Raw genomic sequence first — 19289 nt, 5'->3', positions numbered from 1 at the left:
GGTATGAGGACCATCACTATCAAAGCTCCTGGGGCATTCCACCACGCCCGTTGGATGAGCAAGACTTTATACACTATAAAGGTGGCACTCTTCCGTTGGCAGCTGGGAGATATCTACACACCCGAAGAGCTGGAAGACATAACCAGTCTCGCTGCATTCATGTCAGTCTTCTACACTAAAGCGTGGTTGACATGTACCAGTGCTGCAGATGCACCATCTAACGACATGTACCTGATGAAGAACCTCCTCAAGGCTGAGGCCAGTATCGCAAAGAATCCAACAAAGTGGCCTGCCAAATTTCTGTCCTTTGTGACTGTGGCCCGAGAGAAGCTACAAAACCATTTGTGGTACCTCTCAGAGAGATTGGTCTCTTTGGCACTCTTCTCGGACAGAACGTCATCTGACAAGCAGACTATGAGAAGGGCTATGCTCAGGTACCATGGGACTGCACATAACATGATACAGGAGATGCCAGCCTCACAGCAATTGGGGAGTAAAGCCCTCAAAGACTTTGTTGGTTACGACTCTTGGAGCATGTTTGAACTCTTGGGTATTGACTCCAGTTTTGTCAAGCTCCCCGTTGCACAGTGGCCCACCTCAGACAGCTATCGTCATGGCAAGGAAGTTGTGGCCAAACTCCCAGTTGTCAATGACGCAGCAGAGCGGACACTTGGACTCGCCACAGATTTGAACACTAACAAGGCCCCCAAATCTGAGGCGCAGCTCCAGGCTCTATACAGGGTTGTGAAGGGCGTCAGGGAGAAGCTGCATGGACTGGCAACATCCACTGAGGTTGTGACTAAGAAGTCATTGGCCTCCATTGATTACAATTGGGACTAGGTTTTTTATTTTGTTATCAATGTTCAATGTCAGACCTTAAATTTGAGACAAAAAAGCTTAATCAATGACAAAAGTTAATTTAAAGTACATTTAATTTGACTATAGCTCTGATTAATGATTATCCTATGATTAAAAAGCAAAATTTTCATTTTTTTTTCAAACAAATGCCTTAAATTTGAGATAAAAATGAGTTTTTGGGATAAAAGTTGTATTGAATTGTGTCACAGACATTGTTAAGCTATCCAATCATCCTTGGCTTTCAATTCTGAATCTTTTGGTACCAGAATCAACTCTGGGGGTCATACACAGCCTGAGAAATCATCGATTTTAAGAATTTTCTGAGTCTGTAACGGTTGCTATGGTAACGGGCTGTTTTACCGTAAGACGTCAATATTTTTGAAAAAAAATTTCATGGTTTTGTTTCTGTTACCAGCCACAACTTTTAGGTAAATTACAACCTTGTAGTATGAAAAATTGAAAATCACCCCTGATTTGGCCCAGCCTAATACAAGCCTTTCAGAATTCATTTCGTTCTATAAACGGAAACTTTCATCGGATTTTCTTCCCGTTTTTTTTCAACCGAGTCTAAAACTATGTTAGCGACTGTGAAAAATGAAATGATATATCGAATTTGATTTGAAATAAAACTGAGAGAGAGAGAGCAAGACACCACGGGCCTACAAAACAGGCCTCAAAGCTATGCGAGTTAATAAAATGGTGGATATTACTACTCTCTCAAAGGGGTAAGCCACGCCCCCGGACCGATCGAATGTTACATACAAACACGCAAGATTTCAATTTTATAATTATATAGATTAACTTATATCAAATAAATCTTTTAAGGTGAAAGCGCGATAACGTCATCACGTCACGCGGCACGAATGCACGCCTGTGTCGTCGGAGGTATTGACTTCTATAGGGTTGGTTTTCTAAGGCTTATATCAAAATATTAACTTATATCAAATAAGTCTTTTAAGGTGAAAGCGCGATGACGTCACCACGTCACGCGGCACGAATGCGCGCCGGTGTTGTCAGAGGCATTGACTTATATAGGGTTGGTTTTCTAAGGCTGAAGGCCGCACCTCATTTTGTCGAATAAAGTGGTATTCTGGTGGTTCCGGTATTTGGGACCACAGGGACGGAAAGTGCAGGTATGGGGTGCTTGGCACTCCCCAGCCGGCCCGCTCTGAAGGTTCGGATCGGGACACCGGGATTCATTCCGGTCGCCCGGTCGGCCCGGAGGTGGGGGTGCGGGGCCTGTCACGGAACGTCAAAACAAACGGCCTGCCGGGGCCGCTCAAAAGTCGGGCGTGAGGGGCGCGTCCACTAATGGAACGCCTCTCGCTTCCCAGATCGAGGGCCACGTGGTTAGGAGAACCTCGTCCCTTCTGGTTGCCCTGCCGTCCCACCGGGAGCGCTGGCAGGGTGTACTTCAAACTAAGCTTAAGTGTCAAGTGTTAAGTTCCTCCTTGCCCTCGCAAGGGAAAGGCTCGGGTCAAGCTCTTCCAAATTTCCAAACACTAGAAATCGGACGTCTCAAATTAATTAACTAATTTGTTAATACATCTCAGTCGCCCGCGACCTCTCTAGCGCGGGCGTCGAACCAGTTCATTTCTGGGCGACCGGGCCGAGTATCGGCTCGGCCTTGGCCGAAGCCGTTGATTCCGCCGTAGCACGCTAACGCGTAGGCTCGCGCGTCCCTGGTCCGCCGGGGCTCCGCGGGTGTCCTACCGTACCCACGTCGCCATGCTCCCTGAATAAGAGAGTCAGACGTGGTGCCCGGGGACGGAGTTCGCTGTCTAAACATGGTAGCGCTAGGCCAGTGGGACCGCCGGGACCCACGTGCACTCACAAGTTGTTCTGCGCGTGGGCGGCAGTATCAGACCGGGGCGCCCAAACGCTCCCCGGCTAAAGTTCATCCTGAAAGCGCCCACATTGTGCGGACAAACCAAGTCAAGGGCCATGTGGTCAGGAGAACCTCATCCCTTCCGGTCACACTTTGCCTATCGGCCGGCCTCGAAGACCGAAATTGTGACGGTGTCACCCGAAAAATCATGCAGCGAAAATGAATGAAATTCGTTCATTTCGTCATCTAAACAGTGACGCGCATGAATGGATGAACGAGATCCCCACTGTCCCTATCTACTATGTAGCGAACCCACAGCCAAGGGAACGGGCTTGGAGGAATCAGTGGGGAAAGAAAACCCTTTTGAGTTTGACTCTAGCCCGACTCTGTGGGGGGACTTGAGAGGCCGCAGGCACTCAACAGGGCTGGACCCGTGAAATTTCGGGGATTTTTGGTAAAATTACCTCAGGGTAAAGTTACATAGGAAAACGCCGTGTTAAATTTCCGTCGCCGAAGGACTTTATTTTTATTACGAAATTCATCTCGACTTCGCCTCTAGGAGTTATTGAAAATATTAACTTATATAAAAATTAGTTTTCTAAGACTGAAGCGCAGTGACGTCATCATGCCCCCACCACGAGTGTCGAAGGGCTTTCGAAGAAGAAGAGTTCGGAGTTGGACTGGACACGAGGCAGAGCAGTCGCCATTTGGAAGAGCTGAGAGGATTCAGTCGTGATAGGGTGAGTCTTGAGTGAGTATATCAAGACAAGAACAAGAACTAGAAGGAGGTATGTACGGTGCGAGTCATATAATATATTGTTTAGTTATCGTCGATGAGGAATTTGGGGTCGGGATGAGTGGTCGGCCTGGGTGACTTGGTCTCGACTAGATGCTAGGCCGCACCTCATTTTGTCCAATAAAGTGGTTTTAAAATATTTTTTTGATGGTTCTTATGCTTATCATTTGATGCATAACGTTCGTAGCGAGGTGTGGATATATGGATTTACATCGGATGGTCTGGGATTTGGGATTTAGGAGCTTCGAAGTCTTTTCATTAGGAATATATGCGATTTGTTTTGGGGGGCCCTTAGAGCTAACGGAGGCTCGGATTTTAATGCTGATTCCGGATTTCGCAGTCGCTAGTACGTCTTAACACTCGACGGAAACTGGCCCCGCGAAATCTCCAGGATTTTCGGTAAAATTACTTCAGGGTAAATTTACATAGGAAAACCCCATGCTAAATTTTGGTCGCCGAAGGACTTTATTTTTTGCGAAATTCATCCTGACTTCGCCTCTAGGAGGATACAGGGGTATCTGTGGATAACGGGAACCTTTATTTGGCGAAATTCGGACTGGTATTGACCGAGTTATTCAAAATATTTACTTATATCAAATAAATCTTTTAAGGTGAAAGCGCGATGACGTCACCACGTCACACGGCATGAATGCGCGCCTGTGTCATTGGAGGTATTGACTTATATAGGGTTGGTTTTCTAAGGCTTATATCAAAATATTAACTCATATCAAATAAGTCTTTTAAGGTGGAGGCGCGATGACGCCACCGCGTCACGCGGCACGAATGGTTCCATTGTGCACGCTTTCGTTTTATTTCCAATTTAAAATCTGTTTTCACTTTTGCCGTAAAAATGACATCAGTGCAGCGAGTGTGGTATCTTATTTGGTGAAATTCAGTCGATTTGAAGTGGTGAAAATAAAATGTGATCGTGGAAAATCGTAGCGAGGGGCCATTTTGAATCGGTTTTCGATTATTGCACCGGATTATTGCACCCTCCCATCACCCTCCCATCACCCTCCCCCATCACCCTCCCCCATCACCCTCCCCCATCACCCTCCCATCACCCTCCCATCACACTCCTATCACCCTGCCCCATCACCCTGCCCCATCACCCTCCCCCATCACCCTGCCATCACCCTCCCATCACCCTCCCATCACCCTCCCATCACCCTGCCATCACCCTCCCATCACCCTGCCATCACCCTCCCTTCACCCTCCCATCACCCTGCCATCACCCTCCCATCACACTCCCATCACCCTCCCATCACCCTTTATTGGACCATTTGACTTCTATAGGGTTGGTTTTCTAAGGCTTATATCAAAATATTAACTTATATCAAATAAGTCTTTTAAGGTGAAAGCGCGATGACGTCACCACGTCACACTGCACGAATGCGCGCCTGTGTCGTTGGAGGTACTGACTTCTATAGGGTTGGTCACCCTGCCCCATCACCCTCCCATCAAATTAAGAACCGGGTGGTTCCGGTGACACGTTCCGGTTTTCTAAGGCTTATATCAAAATATTAACTTATATCAAATGAGTCTTTTAAGGTGAAAGTGTGATGACGTCACCACGTCGCGCGGCACGAATGCGCGCCTGTGTCGTTGGAGGTACTGACTTCTATAGGGTTGGTCACCCTGCCCCGTCACCCTCCCATCACCCTCCCATCACCCTCCCATCACCCTCCCATCACCCTGCCATCACCCTCCCACCCTCCCTCCCTTCTATCACCCTCCCTTCTATAGGGTTGGTTTTCTAAGGCTTATATCAAAATATTAACTTATATCAAATAAGTCTTTTAAGGTGAAAGCGCGATGACGTCACCACGTCACGCGGCACGAATGCGCGCCGGTGTCGTCGGAGGCATTGACTTATATAGGGTTGGTTTTCTAAGGCTGTAGGCCGCACCTCATTTTGTCGAATAAAGTGGTATTCGGGTGGTTCCGGTATTTGGGACCGCAGGGACGGAAAGTGCAGGTACGGGGTGCTTGGCACTCCCCAGCCGGCCCGCTCTGAAGGTTCGGATCGGGACACCGGGATTCATTCCGGTCGCCCGGTCGGCCCGGAGGTGGGGGTGCGGGGCCTGTCACGGAACGTCAAAACAAACGGCCTGCCGGGGCCACCCAAAAGTCGGGCGTGAGGGGCGCGTCCACTAATGGAATGCCTCTCGCTTCCCAGATCGAGGGCCATGTGGTCAGGAGAACCTCGTCCCTTCTGGTTGCCCTGCCGTCCCACCGGGAGCGCTGGCAGGGTGTACTTCAAACTAAGCTTAAGTGTCAAGTGTTAAGTTCCTCCTTGCCCTCGCAAGGGAAAGGCTAGGGTCAAGCTCTTCCAAATTTCCAAACACTAGAAATCGGACGTCTCAAATTAATTAACTAATTTGTTAATACATCTCAGTCGCCCGCGACCTCTCTAGCACGGGCGTCGAAGCAGTTCATTTCCGGGCGACCGGGCCGAGTATCGGCTCGGCCGTGGCCGAAGCCGTTGATTCTGCCGTAGCACGCTAACGCGTAGGCTCGTGCGTCCCTGGTCCGCCGGGGCTCCGCGGGTGTCCTACCGTGCCCACGTCGCCATGCTCCCTGAATAAGAGAGTCAGACGTGGTGCCCGGGGACGGAGTTCGCTGTCTAAACATGGTAGCGCTAGGCCAGTGGGACGGCCGGGACCCACGTGCACTCACAAGTTGTTCTGCACGTGGGCGGCAGTATCAGACCGGGGCGCCCAAACGCTCCCCGGCTAAAGTTCATCCTGAAAGCGCCCACATTGTGCGGACAAACCAACTCAAGGGCCACGTGGTCAGGAGAACCTCGTCCCTTCTGGTCACACTTTGCCTATCGGCCGGCCTCGAAGACCGAAATTGTGACGGTGTCACCCGAAAAATCATGCAGCGAAAATGAATGAAATTCGTTCATTTCGTCATCTAAACAGTGACGCGCATGAATGGATGAACGAGATCCCCACTGTCCCTATCTACTATCCAGCGAACCCACAGCCAAGGGAACGGGCTTGGAGGAATCAGTGGGGAAAGAAAACCCTTTTGAGCTTGACTCTAGCCCGACTCTGTGGGGGGACTTGAGAGGCCGCAGGCACTCAATAGGGCTGGACCCGTGAAATTTCGGGGATTTTTGGTAAAATTACCTCAGGGTAAAGTTACATAGGAAAACGCCGTGTTAAATTTCCGTCGCCGAAGGACTTTATTTTTATTACGAAATTCATCTCGACTTCGCCTCTAGGAGTTATTGAAAATATTAACTTGTATAAAAATTAGTTTTCTAAGACTGAAGCGCAGTGACGTCATCACGCCCCCGCCACGAGTGTCAAAGGGCTTTCGAAGAAGAAGAGTTCGGAGTTGGACTGGACACGAGGCAGAGCAGACGCCATTTGGAAGAGCTGAGAGGATTCAGTCGTGATAGGGTGAGTCTTGAGTGAGTATATTGTTACGGACACGACTTAGATGTTATGATGGGCCGAGCGGAATGGCCGCCGTGTTCGCACAAGTTACCCGATTATACTCGAACGTTGGCCGAGTCGCGCTACGCTAGATCAATTGAGGAAAGGACACAGCGGCTAGGTTAAATGACACGACACCAGGGGTACAGTTCTCAAGGCCTCCGGAGGAGGTTATATTAGTTCGGAACGTTTAGATTACAGGGATGAGAGAGACAGCATAGAAAGATAGGCACTTAATTACGGTCTTAATAGTAACCCCGACAGACGACAGATAAACGGGACAAAACTGACTCACACGGGGATTGATGGCAAGGAGGGGCAGGTATTCGATGGCTCAAGGTGCACCTTGGCTCAGGGGCAAAATCGACCCGGTCCGGTCCAAAGATGCGGGGAGGTCGCTCAGCGCTCGGAGGTCGCGACTTGTCTTTCCAAGCTGGGGGCGCATCTGACGTCACGTCCGGTAAGTCGCTGCGTATATCCGGCGGGGAGTGACACGCCCTCGGCTAGTTAGCTCCGCCCCAGATGGAATCGGTCCGCCCTTCTTATTGGGTGCGGGGGGGTTACCGGGCTCCGCCCTTGATGAGGAGCTGACAGTGAGCCCCTTCGTGGTAACCCCGTCGGAGCGCATGGTCAATGGCGGCTAACCAAGCCGGTGTGAGGACGCACACTCCCCGCACGCCGTTGTTGTAGTTGTTGTTTCATGGGGAAGATGGGAGGAGGTATGGGGAGGTCCTAAACTCAATACTGGTGCCATACAATCACATTCTGGTGCAACGAAGAGTCAGAATTAATGGAAACGAGTCCTTAACTGACATAGACTAAGAATAACTAGCAAGAGGTCCGAAAGTTGTCTACGTGAGATGCGGTGGACCTGGGCACGACATTTAATGGGGGAAGAAGGGGAAGGTCGGTTCTACAGAGTGTTGTTTACAGACAATGGGACTAGGGAATGGGGGATTGGGGATAGTTGGGGAGTATTGGGGAAATAGGGGAATATTTACAAGCGGATATGGAGGCCAAGTCCCATATCCGCAACATTGCACCCTTCTCTACCCTCGGGGCGTCCCGACCCGATAAATTTTTACCTATTTTAGTGTGGCACTCAGATGTAGTTCCCTCTACTATTAACTCTACCCTGAGTGCGACAGTTTTACAGATATTCACAAATGAGTAAATATGTCCCCCTGCGACGTTGCACCCTTCTCCTCTCAGAAACACACCCACAGGATAACCGAATCGCGGAAAGAATTCGCAAACTAAACATACAGCCGGTAGGGAGCATTATTTACAAGACTACGCTGCTATTTACACTACGATCCAGGACCTGTTTTTGGAGGAACACATGCAGATGTTATGCATAGAGAGAGCATGCATGCCAGCATCGATACACCAACCCACGAGTGCTCTGTGGCCTTACGGCCTTTAATAATGTGCAGAGCACCCCATCCATGCACCAAAAGCACCACCCCATAACACAGTCAGCACCATCCGGTGCAGTCACCATTGTTCATTAAAATAAAAACAACAACCCCTAACCCTGCAGGTGTCTCTTGCTCTTCGTGTGGTGCACTTGGTGTTCTGGCTTCCTTAGAAAATAAAGAAAGGCGCCAACCGCGTCCATTTCCTTATTGTGGCCGTCAGGGTGCCAACTATTAGTGGTTCACCTGTATGGCATAGGTGCCACGTTGACCCAGAGGTCCATCCACGGGTGGTGCTTGGCCGCAAAAGAACTGCGGTCCATGGTGGGCGGCCACAAACATTGCGGTCCATATGGTGTATCGATCCAGGCAGCAAGCAGCGAAAGTGCAGGCCCACAACTGCGGAGCCAGCACCTCTCTCTCCTCTCTCTCTGCCCCAAAGCCAGATCCTCGGAGGTGGGAGACAAAAGAAGAAGACAAGTGAGTAAGGTGGTAAGGGCGCAAAAGTGCACGCAATATAAGATGATGCACACTGGGGGCACATGGGAACCAGGTGAGACAGGTACGTTCCTACCGTACGCCCCCCCCCCCACCAGGTAACCTACATGGCCCCTCCCTTACCCCTTACTGTATCCACAAAACACAACACTACCCATAAACATCTACTTTACAAATCAACAAACATCCCTACTGTCTTCCCCGTTCCTCCCATATACCAAATTCGTCTTCTCTCCCTCCTAACCAATCAAATTTGCCATTTTCAACTCTCATCAAAATTTGCCATCTCCAACTGAACATCAAAATTTGCCATTACCAATTCATCATCAGTCCCTCCTAAGGAGGGAGAGATGGAATCACCCCAATGTCTCATCCACGTCGTGATGCGTCTCACCAATCCACAGCAATCTCATTTCCTGCAACAAAACAAAGAAAACACAGGTGTGGAGTCATCATCACCACAGGTAAGTGGCTGCGTATGGTGCGACAGGTTCATCAATCCTAACTATTTCCTAAATGACTTTAACAACTTTACACTACCCGGGGTCTTTCCCTGCCAATCCATTGGCCAACTTACACTATGGGTTCTAAAAACCAATTCCCATTGACCAACTGTGGTGCTTTTCAATTTGGGGTCTCACTCCCCAGATTCATCTCCCGGTGCCCTCGCACAATTTCTGGGCTGTGGCGTGTACCTCTCCCAGCGGGTCTACCCACCTGCACACCCCCACCACTGCAGTTGCCTCCGAGCTTACCTGCTCCTTACCCTAACCTAACTACCTGGGGAAGGCCCTCTGGCGCTCTCCCCACTCGGTGCACTCTCTGGCACTGGGCTACCCGGGTCCGTCCTCCGGATCCTCGGGCCCCATCCACAACTCTACCGGCTCCCAGAGCCCACCTGCGGCCTCACCTGGCCGACATCCTCACAGTGGTGGAGTGCCCAACCAACTACACACACTAACAGGCTACACGCCCAGCCATTTCCACAACACTAATGCACCCATCCACAATACCATTCTGCAACCGCACCACAAATGCCAATATCCAACCACAATTTACCTATACCCTCTACCTAACACTTACACTACCCGCCCCGGGTACTCGTGAAAGGGGTCCACTCTTCCCCCATCCACACCTTCGCACCATGCACACCACTCCGTACCACTTACTCCAACTCTCTCCACACACCTGTACCTGCACACCTGTGCTCTCACACCTGGTGCCACCTGCACCCTTCTCTCCCCAAGCGCATTCGCGCTGATCCACTACACTCATTACTCACACACTGCTCCACACACCTGTCCAGTTGCACACCTGTGCAATCACACCTGTTCAATCCTCACACAGCACGGCATCATCTCATCTAACTACTCCCCTCTGAAACTTGCGCTTCCCAGTCGTCCCTTTAAACTATTGCGCTCCCTCGTCATTATCATCCACACTAAACTACCTGCGTCCCCACTACAGGTATCAGTCACTAACTAAACTTAACGTCACCTAATGTCATCTTCGCTAGATCCCTATCAATATCCTAACCCACCCGGGCTAGTTTTCACTGCCATACACCCCATTATCTATTGCTCCTTTGCCCCCAATATGGGAAGGGTGGCAGGGATGCCAGCCTTACCCACCGGGCCCATCGCTCACTACCAATTTTGCACATCAAATTTCAACAAATTAAAAATTTGCCAATCACTACCCATCATCTGCCAATCACTACTGCCAATCCTTTGCCAATCATCAAATTTTGTTTTTCTCTAATTTTGGGTCCAAAACACTAACCTCATCACACAGTCTACTCACTACTGCCTCTCGGTGCGCCAATTCCTGTCCAAAGCCCGGCTTCGTAAAACCGAGCAATGAATGCGGGTTGTTCTGTGCCAGCGGCTGGATGCGTCCGGCACTCGGTGCAGGGACGGGGGCTTACCCGGGCCGAGATCCCACGCACCATCTCGGCGTGGAGCCATCCAATGTCCCGATCTCGACCTGCCGGACTGCCTCAACAAAAAGTGGTCGCCATGACGACCCTTTCTATCGGGCTGCCCGCTCCGCCTAGTGGAGCACGGACGCGGCCGTTCAAAGCGAGGCCCAGCACGCACCGAGGGCCCGATTCGGCTAAAAGTCGCTCTAACCTCTAAACCGGTTACCGTCGATGCTTCACCTGGACGCTTACACCCCACAGCCCGTTCCTTGCTCACACATCCAGCCGTTTCCATGTTCCTCGTACCTTTCCTTACACACCCAGGTACACCCATTCCACTCACAGCCTTGGTCACACACCTGACCACCGAACACTTTGGCACACATTCGTTGGTCGCACACCTCACCAACACACCTCTTCGCGCCCCCTCCTCGGTCACCTCCTCTGTGACAATCACAGGTGTGCTCTCTTTCGCACACCCAACCACGTGCCTCACCACCAACTCCAGCGTGCATTCCCACTCACGCTCTACCATTCCAGGTGTGCATCCTTCCATCCCAGGTGTACATCCTCGCTCACCTGTCACAACCAACTCACTCTCCTTGTCACTCTCACTACTCTCACCTCCATTCTTGACAGCGCACTCACCCTTACTCTTGACGGCGCACTCTTTCCTCATGCACCTGTCCGTCACACACCTTTCTCGCGCACACTCTCCCATTACACCCTCTGTAACACTCACCACACCACGCTTCCATGTGCTCCCTCGCACACGCGCTACGACCGACTCACTCTCGCCAGCACCCTCACTCCTTGGCACGCACTTTTTCCTCACACACCCCAGAGTCGGACTTTCTCGCACACCTCCTCTTTCGCACACCAGACCTGTCCCACACTTCACCAACGGCCTCTCACGAACACCCGGGTCTATCTCGACCCCCAAGCTTATTAAATCCCCTGGCGCATCATACGCACGACCATATTGGTCACCACTTACACCGGGTCCTCTTCCTCTTCGCTTCTCCTCCATCACCTGCGAATCCCTCATCCGGTTAATGAGCACATCATCACGATCCGAACACAGACTTTGGACCAATTCTTTTACTCCTTTATCTCTTTCTTATCCTCTCTCCGTCGCTTCTTAATTTCGCTCACCCCTTCTTCCACTTCTTCTAATTTCTGCTTCACCTCCTTCATCTCTTCGTGCGCCCCTTTAAGTTCTTCCTCTAACTCCACTTTATTTTTTTCTATGTGCTCCCGCACCTCCCGCTCTTTGACCTCCATCACCTCTACCACCTTGTCCATTTTCCTCGTCAGGTCCTCATGTACCGTCTGACACTCTTTTTTAATTACCCCTACGTCCTTTTTCATCTCCTTCTGTGTCGATTTTAAACCCTCTATTACCGCTGTGTTCTTCTTTACCTGGTCCCCCAACTCCTTTTGTCCCACTGTCAGTTGTTCTACTCCCAGCGTCAACTCCTCTATACCCCCTTGCAATTTTACAGTCCCCTTTCTCACCTCCTTCTCCATGCGCTCCTTACAGTGCCTCACCTCCTCGCGCACTCCTCCGACCTCCTCACTCACACCTCTTCTGATCTCCTCTCCCATCACTTGCATCTCCTGCCCAGATGCCACCCTCATCTGCTCCATTTCCTCCCTGTGAGCATCCAGTTTGGTTTCTACCCCCATTCTGACCCCCTCTATCTGCTGCCCCATTTGTTTAACTTCCCTTTCCGCTTGGTCCCTCATGTCCCTCAATTTGCCTTCCATACTATTTTCTAACCCCTCTAACCCCTTTTGCATCCCTTCCATTTGATTCTCTTGAGCGGCCATTCTGTTTTCTACCCCCATTAACCCATTTCTCACCTCTTTTATCCCGTTGTCTAACCCCTCAAAATTATTGTCTAACTTCCCAAATTTCTTGTCTAACTCCTCAAAATTATTGTCTAACTTCCCAAATTTCTTGTCTAACCCCTCACCGGTACCCCTCGCTTCGTCCCTCATTGCCCCCATTTGGCCCTCTAATCGCTCACCCAATCGCTCAATTTGGCTCCCCATACTCATCTGTACAGCTGCCTGTAGCTGCGCAATGAGGGCCTGCATGTCAATCGGCTGCATGTTAAAGCCCGTTGATACAGCGGGCTCGGCTACCGCGCGCTCTTGCGAGGCGCCATTTTGCGCACCCGCAACGTCGGGCGCAACGACGCTATTTTGTGCGTCTGCTACCCTCACTGCTTCGCTCCCCTCATGTCCCTCAATTTGGTCCTGGATCGACCCTGCCTCACTCTCCTCTACCGGACCCCAGCCGACTTGGTCTGCCATAGCGCGACCTTCAAAATTCGGGTTTTTATATTTTGTAAAACACAATCAAATTTCGCCGTTATAATTTTGAGCGCGTAAAACGCGCTCCGGATCGAATCTCACTCCTCGACACCAATTGTTACCCTAATGGTACAATTGGTGTTCCAAAATTTGGGCTAAATGAATTTAGTCCCAGGTCCGAATCCGACACTCCTGACACCAATTGTTACGGACACGACTTAGATGTTATGATGGGCCGAGCGGAATGGCCGCCGTGTTCGCACAAGTTACCCGATTATACTCGAACGTTGGCCGAGTCGCGCTACGCTAGATCAATTGAGGAAAGGACACAGCGGCTAGGTTAAATGACACGACACCAGGGGTACAGTTCTCAAGGCCTCCGGAGGAGGTTATATTAGTTCGGAACGTTTAGATTACAGGGATGAGAGAGACAGCATAGAAAGATAGGCACTTAATTACGGTCTTAATAGTAACCCCGACAGACGACAGATAAACGGGACAAAACTGACTCACACGGGGATTGATGGCAAGGAGGGGCAGGTATTCGATGGCTCAAGGTGCACCTTGGCTCAGGGGCAAAATCGACCCGGTCCGGTCCAAAGATGCGGGGAGGTCGCTCAGCGCTCGGAGGTCGCGACTTGTCTTTCCAAGCTGGGGGCGCATCTGACGTCACGTCCGGTAAGTCGCTGCGTATATCCGGCGGGGAGTGACACGCCCTCGGCTAGTTAGCTCCGCCCCAGATGGAATCGGTCCGCCCTTCTTATTGGGTGCGGGGGGGTTACCGGGCTCCGCCCTTGACGAGGAGCTGACAGTGAGCCTCTTCGTGGTAACCCCGTCGGAGCGCATGGTCAATGGCGGCTAACCAAGCCGGTGTGAGGACGCACACTCCCCGCACGCCGTTGTTGTAGTTGTTGTTTCATGGGGAAGATGGGAGGAGGTATGGGGAGGTCCTAAACTCACTACTGGTGCCATACAATCACATTCTGGTGCAACGAAGAGTCAGAATTAATGGAAACGAGTCCTTAACTGACATAGACTAAGAATAACTAGCAAGAGGTCCGAAAGTTGTCTACGTGAGATGCGGTGGACCTGGGCACGACATTTAATGGGGGAAGAAGGGGAAGGTCGGTTCTACAGAGTGTTGTTTACAGACAATGGGACTAGGGAATGGGGGATTGGGGATAGTTGGGGAGTATTGGGGAAATAGGGGAATATTTACAAGCGGATATGGAGGCCAAGTCCCATATCCGCAACAATATCAAGACAAGAACAAGAACTAGAAGGAGGTATGTACGGTGCGAGTCATATAATATATTGTTTAGTTATCGTCGATGAGGAATTTGGGGTCGGGATGAGTGGTCGGCCTGGGTGACTTGGTCTCGACTAGATGCTAGGCCGCACCTCATTTTGTCCAATAAAGTGGTTTTAAAATATTTTTTGATGGTTCTTATGCTTATCATTAGATGCATAACGTTCGTAGCGAGGTGTGGATATATGGATTGACATCGGATGGTCTGGGATTCGGGATTTAGGAGCTTCGAAGTCTTTTCATTAGGAATATATGTGATTTGTTTTGGGGGGCCCTTAGAGCTAACGGAGGCTCGGATTTTAATTCTGATTCCGGATTTCGCAGTCGCTAGTACGTCTTAACACTCGACGGAAACTGGCCCCACGAAATCTCCAGGATTTTCGGTAAAATTACTTCAGGGTAAATTTACATAGGAAAACCCCATGCTAAATTTTCGTCGCCGAAGGACTTTATTTTTTGCGAAATTCATCCTGACTTCGCCTCTAGGAGGATACAGGGGTATCTGTGGATAACGGGAACCTTTATTTGGCGAAATTCGGACTGGTATTGACCGAGTTATTCAAAATATTTACTTATATCAAATAAATCTTTTAAGGTGAAAGCGCGATGACGTCACCACGTCACTCGGCACGAATGCGCGCCTGTGTCGTTGGAGGTATTGACTTATATAGGGTTGGTTTTCTAAGGCTTATATCAAAATATTAACTTATATCAAATAAGTCTTTTAAGGTGGAAGCGCGATGACGTCACCGCGTCACGCGGCACGAATGGTTCCATTGTGCACGCTTTCGTTTTATTTCCAAATTAAAATCTGTTTTCACTTTTGCCGTAAAAAGGACATCAGTGCATCGAGTGTGGTATCTTATTTGGTGAAATTCGGTCGATTTGAAGTGGTGAAAATAAAATGTGAGCTTGGAAAATCGTAGCGAGGGGCCATTTTGAATCGGTTTTCGATTATTGCACCGGATTATTGCACCCTCCCATCACCCTCCCATCACCCTCCCCCATCACCCTCCCCCATCACCCTCCCCCATCACCCTCCCATCACCCTCCCATCACCCTGCCCCATCACCCTGCCCCATCACCCTCCCCCATCACCCTGCCATCACCCTCCCATCACCCTCCCATCACCCTCCCATCACCCTGCCATCACCCTCCCATCACCCTGCCATCACCCTCCCATCACCCTCCCATCACCCTGCCATCACCCTCCCATCACCCTCCCATCACCCTCCCATCACCCTTTATTGGACCATTTGACTTCTATAGGGTTGGTTTTCTAAGGCTTATATCAAAATATTAACTTATATCAAATAAGTCTTTTAGGTGAAAGCGCGATGACGTCACCACGTCACGCGGCACGAATGCGCGCCTGTGTCGTTGGAGGTACTGAATTCTATAGGGTTGGTCACCCTGCCCCATCACCCTCCCATCAAATTAAGAACCGGGTGGTTCCGGTGACACGTTCCGGTTTTCTAAGGCTTATATCAAAATATTAACTTCCATCAAATGAGTCTTTTAAGGTGAAAGTGTGATGACGTCACCACGTCACGCGGCACGAATGCGCGCCTGTGTCGTTGGAGGTACTGACTTCTATAGGGTTGGTCACCCTGCCCCATCACCCTCCCATCACCCTCCCATCACCCTCCCATCACCCTGCCATCACCCTCCCACCCTCCCTCCCTTATATCACCCTCCCTTCTATAGGGTTGGTTTTCTAAGGCTTATATCAAAATATTAACTTATATCAAATAAGTCTTTTAAGGTGAAAGCGCGATGTCGTCACCACGTCACGTGGCACGAATGCGCGCCGGTGTCGTCGGAGGCATTGACGTATATAGGGTTGGTTTTCTAAGGCTGTAGGCCGCACCTCATTTTGTCGAATAAAGTGGTATTCGGGTGGTTCTGGTATTTGGGACCGCAGGGACGGAAAGTGCAGGTACGGGGTGCTTGGCACTCCCCAGCCGGCCCGCTCTGAAGGTTCGGATCGGGACACCGGGATTCATTCCGGTCGCCCGGTCGGCCCGGAGGTGGGGGTGCGGGGCCTGTCACGGAACGTCAAAACAAACGGCCTGCCGGGGCCGCCCAAAAGTCGGGCGTGAGGGGGCGTCCACTAATGGAATGCCTCTCGCTTCCCAGATCGAGGGCCACGTGGTCAGGAGAACCTCGTCCCTTCTGGTTGCCCTGCCGTCCCACCGGGAGCGCTGGCAGGGTGTACTTCAAACTAAGCTTAAGTGTCAAGTGTTAAGTTCCTCCTTGCCCTCGCAAGGGAAAGGCTAGGGTCAAGCTCTTCCAAATTTCCAAACACTAGAAATCGGACGTCTCAAATTAATTAACTAATTTGTTAATACATCTCAGTCGCCCGCGACCTCTCTAGCGCGGGCGTCGAACCAGTTCATTTCCGGGCGACCGGGCCGAGTATCGGCTCGGCCGTGGCCGAAGCCGTTGATTCCGCCGTAGCACGCTAACGCGTAGGCTCGTGCGTCCCTGGTCCGCCGGGGCTCCGCGGGTGTCCTACCGTGCCCACGTCGCCATGCTCCCTGAATAAGAGAGTCAGACGTGGTGCCCGGGGACGGAGTTCGCTGTCTAAACATGGTAGCGCTAGGCCAGTGGGACCGCAGGGACCCACGTGCACTCACAAGTTGTTCTGCGCGTGGGCGGCAGTATCAGACCGGGGCGCCCAAACGCTCCCCGGCTAAAGTTCATCCTGAAAGCGCCCACATTGTGCGGACAAACCAAGTCAAGGGCCACGTGGTCAGGAGAACCTTGTCCCTTCCGGTCACACTTTGCCTATCAGCCGGCCTCGAAGACCGAAATTGTGACGGTGTCACCCGAAAAATCATGCAGCGAAAATGAATGAAATTCGTTCATTTCGTCATCTAAACAGTGACGCGCATGAATGGATGAACGAGATCCCCACTGTCCCTATCTACTATCCAGCGAACCCACAGCCAAGGGAACGGGCTTGGAGGAATCAGTGGGGAAAGAAAACCCTTTTGAGCTTGACTCTAGCCCGACTCTGTGGGGGGACTTGAGAGGCCGCAGGCACTCAATAGGGCTGGACCCGTGAAATTTCGGGGATTTTTGGTAAAATTACCTCAGGGTAAAGTTACATAGGAAAACGCCGTGTTAAATTTCCGTCGCCGAAAGACTTTATTTTTATTACGAAATTCATCTCGACTTCGCCTCGAGGAGTTATTGAAAATATTAACTTATATGAAAATTAGTTTTCTAAGACTGAAGCGCAGTGACGTCATCACGCCCCCGCCACGAGTGTCGAAGGGCTTTCGAAGAAGAAGAGTTCGGAGTTGGACTGGACACGAGGCAGAGCAGACGCCATTTGGAAGAGCTGAGAGGATTCAGTCGTGCGTGATAGGGTGAGTCTTGAGTGAGTATATCAAGACAAGAACAAGAACTAGAAGGAGGTATGTACGGTGCGAGTCATATAATATATTGTTTAGTTATCGTCGATGAGGAATTTGGGGTCGGGATGAGTGGTCGGCCTGGGTGACTTGGTCTCGACTAGATGCTAGGCCGCACCTCATTTTGTCCAATAAAGTGGTTTTAAAATATTTTTTGATGGTTCTTATGCTTATATCATTAGATGCATAACGTTCGTAGCGAGGTGTGGATATATGGATTGACATCGGATGGTCTGGGATTCGGGATTTAGGAGCTTCGAAGTCTTTTCATTAGGAATATATGCGATTTGTTTTGGGGGGCCCTTAGAGCTAACGGAGGCTCGGATTTTAATTCTGATTCCGGATTTCGCAGTCGCTAGTACGTCTTAACACTCGACGGAAACTGGCCCCGCGAAATCTCCAGGATTTTCGGTAAAATTACTTCAGGGTAAATTTACATAGGAAAACCCCATGCTAAATTTTGGTCGCCGAAGGACTTTATTTTTTGCGAAATTCATCCTGACTTCACCTCTAGGAGGATACAGGGGTATCTGTGGATAACGGGAACCTTTATTTGGCGAAATTCCGACTGGTATTGACCGAGTTATTCAAAATATTTACTTATATCAAATAAATCTTTTAAGGTGAAAGCGCGATGACGTCACCATGTCACGCGGCACGAATGCGCGCCTGTGTCGTTGGAGGTTTTGACTTATATAAGGTTGGTTTTCTAAGGCTTATATCAAAATATTAACTTATATCAAATAAGTCTTTTAAGGTGGAAGCGCGATGACGTCACCGCGTCACGCGGCACGAATGGTTCCATTGTGCACGCTTTCGTTTTATTTCCAAATTAAAATCTGTTTTCACTTTTGCCGTAAAAAGGACATCAGTGCATCGAGTGTGGTATCTTATTTGGTGAAATTCGGTCGATTTGAAGTGGTGAAAATAAAATGTGATCGTGGAAAATCGTAGCGAGGGGCCATTTTGAATCGGTTTTCGATTATTGCACCGGATTATTGCACCCTCCCATCACCCTCCCATCACCCTCCCCCATCACCCTCCTCCATCACCCTCCCCCATCACCCTCCCATCACCCTCCCATCACCCTCCCATCACCCTGCCCCATCACCCTCCCCCATCACCCTGCCATCACCCTTCCATCACCCTCCCATCACCCTCCCATCACCCTGCCATCACCCTCCCATCACCCTGCCATCACCCTCCCATCACCCTCCCTTCACCCTGCCATCACCCTCCCATCACCCTCCCATCACCCTGCCATCACCCTCCCATCACCCTCCCATCACCCTCCCATCACCCTTTATTGGACCATTTGACTTCTATAGGGTTGGTTTTCTAAGGCTTATATCAAAATATTAACTTCTATCAAATAAGTCTTTTAAGGTGAAAGCGCGATGACGTCACCACGTCACGCGGCACGAATGCGCGCCTGTGTCATTGGAGGTACTGACTTCTATAGGGTTGG

This window comes from Myxine glutinosa, chromosome 7 (assembly GCF_964187855.1).
Source record: "Myxine glutinosa chromosome 7, kmMyxGlut1.1, whole genome shotgun sequence".
NCBI classification, from domain to species: domain Eukaryota; kingdom Metazoa; phylum Chordata; class Myxini; order Myxiniformes; family Myxinidae; genus Myxine; species Myxine glutinosa.
Note: the sequence above shows the minus strand (reverse complement) of the source record.